Below are 3841 nucleotides of genomic sequence, written 5' to 3'. Positions count from 1 at the left end.
CCTCCCAAAGTGCTGGGATTACAGGCTTAACTTTGCTTAATTTCTAAATAAGCCTTGTTCGTGTCATTGATGTCTAGCTTAGTTGCATTATATCAGAAAATGTACTTTGAATAATTTTACTACTTTGAAATTTATTGTGACTTGTTTTATATTATGAGTTGGCATATGGTTAATTGTGTAAATATTCCCTGTAAATTTGAAAAAAATATTCACTCTGCAGTTACTGGGTACAGTGTTCTATTAATGCACATAAGGTCAAGTTTGCTACACATGATATTTCTATATCTTTACTAATTTTTTATGTTAACATATTAGTTTCTAAAAGGTGTCTTACAAAATTCCACTATGATTGCAGATTTGTCTATTCTTCCTTTTAGATTTTTTATTTTTTTTGCTTTGTGTATTTTGGAATTATATTATTAAGTGTATATAAATTTAGAATTATTGTATCTTCTCATACAATAATTGATAATGGCTAAGTTAAACCTTTTATCATTATTTAGTATTTTTCATGGTAAGTAATGTCATTTATCTTAAAGTCTACTTTGTCTAAAATTAATAATTTATGTCAGCTTTCTTTTTGTTAGTATTTGCATGTTATATCTTTTTCCATTATTTTACTTTCAACTTTCAATTTTTCTGTAGCCTTTTGTTTTAGATACATTCCTGGTTAAAACAGTATGTAATGAAGTTTTTTTTTTTTCCCATAGTTTCATTGAAGACTTTTTTTTTTTTTTTTAGACAGTTCTAGATCTTGTTGCCCAGGGTGGAGTACAAGGGCGCAATCTTGGCTCAGGGAAACCTCTGCCTCCCTGGTTCAAGCAATTCTCCTGCCCCACCTTCCCTAGTAGCTGGGATTACAGGTGCCTGCCACCACGCCCGGCCATTTTTTGTATTTTTAGTAGAGATGGGGTTTCACCATGTTGGTCAGGTTGGGTTCAAATTCCTGACCTCAGGTGATCCACCCACCTCGGCCTCCCAAAGTGCTGGGATTACAGATGTGAGCAACTGCACCTGGCTATTTTAAAGAACATAAGTAATTTACTAGATTGGTAACATCCTGGGATTTGTATGTCACTTTACAGAAGATCTTGTATAACAACCCACTGCTCTTCAGGTTATTAATAACCTAGTCTTAATGTGTGTCAGCCTTAGCATATGTGAAAAACTGTAAATTGTAAACTGTTGTACACGTTTACATGGAAATATAAACATCATCTTGTATACATAATTATTTTTTTCTTTAAAAATCTAGTTGGATAATCATTGTCTTCTAATATGAGTATTTTGCTTACTTATATTTAATTTGGTTTCTATGTATTCAACTTGTTCTGATTCTTTTTCCCTCTTTCCTGGCTTTATTTTGAGCTGATTATTTTTTACTTTTTTATTTTCCCCCTGTGTTTGAAAATAATGTAATCTTTTAGTATTCCTTGAGTGGTTACCATAGAGATTACAACATAAATTCTAGATTTGCAAAAATCTAATATCAGTTGGTTCTTTTACTCCCTTTTCAGATAATACACACATTTTGGGAATGATACTTCCTAAACCTTAATATGCATATGAATCATAGAAGATTTTGTTAAAATAGAAATTCTGATTCAGTGATACTTCTGAGATTCTGCCTTTTAATAAGCTCTATGAGCCACTCTATGATTAGAAAGCCTTTAGAACACTTTACTCACTTGAGCTCCTCTGTACTTAAATGTCAATAATGTTCTTTCTCTGTATTTAAACCCTATAACACATTACTCAAATTTTTATGTGGATAACATTAATCTAGATTCACCCACATTTATTTATTTGATGTATATATTTTTAGATGGAATCTTGCTCTGTTGCCAGGCTGGAGTGCAGTGGCACCATCTCAGCTCACTGCCACATCTGCCTCCCAGGTTCAAGCAATTCTCCTGCCTCAGCCTTCCAAGTAGCTGGGACCATGGGTGCTCACCACCACATCCAGCTAATTTTTGTATTTTTAGTAGAGATGGGGTTTCACCATGTTGGTCAGGCTGGTCTCAAACTCCTGACCTCAAGTGATCTGCCCGCCTTGGCTGGCCAAAGTACTGGGATTACAGGTGTGAGCCGCTGCACCCAGCCTCACCCACATATTTACTTACCATTTTTATTGTTTTTTGTCTCATCCTGCATCTTTGGTATTTTGGATTTTGGAATTTTTTTTTTTTTGAGACGGGTTTCACTCTGTCACCCAGGCTGGAATGCAGTGGCACAATCATGGCTCACTGCATCCTTGACCTCCTGGGCTCAAGGCAGTCCTCCTACCTCAGCCTTCCAAGTAGCTGGGACCACAGAGGTGTGCTACCATGCCTGGCTAATTTTTGTATTTTTTGTAGAGATGGGGTTTTGCCATGTTGCCCAGACTGGTCTCGAACTCCTGGGCTCAAATGATCCACCCACCGTGGCCTCCCAAAGTGCTGGGATTAAAGGAATGGGCCACAGTACCCAGCCTTTGATATTGTGATATTTCATCTGGAACTATTTTTCTTTTCCTTAAGAATACCCTTCGGTATTTCTTTTAGTGGAGTTTTGCTGGTGAAAATTCTGTTTTCGCCTGAAAATGTCTCTTTTTATTTTGAAATTTTTTTTATTTACAGAGATAGAGCAGAGGATTCCCATATACCCTTTACTCCCTTTTTTTTTAATGTTAACATCGTATTTACCGTAATATATTCGTCAAAACTAAAAAATCAGCCTAGTTACATATTCTTGAACACACTTCAGATTTTATTTGTATTTCTCCAGTTTTTCCACTAATACTTTCTTTCTGTTGTAGGATCCAATCCAGGGTACTGCATTACATTTAGTTATGATGTCTCATTAGTTTTCTTTGGTCTGTAGTAATTTCTCAATCTTTTCTTGTTTCCCACGACTATGACAGTTTTGAGATATACTAGTCAGGTATAAATAGCCAGGTATTTTCTAGAGCTTGTATTTTTTAGGGGCTCTCCAGCATAAACTGGAAAGCCTGCTAGACAAATTCTGAAAGAGCTGTAACACTCTAGAACATTTTTCAATTGGTGTTTGTCGGTGTATTAATTTTCTAGGGTTGCCGTAACAAGACTGGATGGCTTACACAGTAGAAATTCATTTCTTCACAGTTCTAGAGTCTAGTCTGAAGTCAAGGTATCAGCAGGTTTGACTTCTTCTGAGGCCTCTCTCCTTGGCTTGTAGATGGCCATCTTCTTTTTCTGTCTTCGTGGTCTTCCCTTTGTGTGTCTGTGTCCTAATCTCTTCCTATAAAGACAACAGTTGTATTGGATTAGGAACCCATGCTGAGGATCTAATTTTGCCTTAATTACCTGTTTAAGGGCCCTATCTCTATATACAGTCACATTCTAAGGTACCGATGGTTAGGCGTCTAACATATAAATTTTGGGGTGACACCAAAATTCAGACCATATCATACACCTTTTCATGCTTCGGAAGCATGGTTTTTTTCTTTTCATTTGTGCAAGACATGTCGCAGCATAGAGAATTCTAAATTGGCAATTATTTATTTTAGCACTTTTCTTATTTCACTGCCTTCTGGCTTCCATTGTTTCCTCTGTGTTCCATATGATTTTATTCTCTTACATTCTCTTCTATATTTTCACCTTTGTTTTTAACAGCCATGCTTTACTCTGGATAGTTTCTTCTAGCTATCTTTCAATTCAGATTTGAGGGCAGAGTAGAGTATTTGTTGACTCTAAGTAGCCTAAGTGACTGGAGGACGTCCACAGGTGGATGGCAGGATAAGCTCAGGTGAAAATTCAGGGCTTACAGAAAAAGTCTAGATTCTTTAGACTGGCAAGGGAAGCCTTTTGACATAAGACTCTAG

At 36.3% G+C, this 3841-nt stretch overlaps 1 non-coding gene across 1 annotated transcript; it reads right to left on the bottom strand.

The window, feature by feature from the left end:
* Positions 1–2961: 2961 nt before the first annotated feature.
* On the bottom strand, positions 2962–3023 carry LOC119469494. Its single transcript, XR_005198317.1, has one exon. It is a non-coding gene; the product is annotated as a U7 small nuclear RNA (small nuclear RNA).
* Between the last annotated feature and the right edge of the window lie 818 nt (positions 3024–3841).

The sequence above is a fragment of the Cebus imitator genome, unplaced genomic scaffold (assembly GCF_001604975.1).
Source record: "Cebus imitator isolate Cc_AM_T3 unplaced genomic scaffold, Cebus_imitator-1.0 Scaffold679, whole genome shotgun sequence".
NCBI classification, from domain to species: domain Eukaryota; kingdom Metazoa; phylum Chordata; class Mammalia; order Primates; family Cebidae; genus Cebus; species Cebus imitator.
The sequence above is the reverse complement of the archived record's forward strand: the minus strand, read 5'-3'. Positions and strand labels throughout refer to the sequence as shown.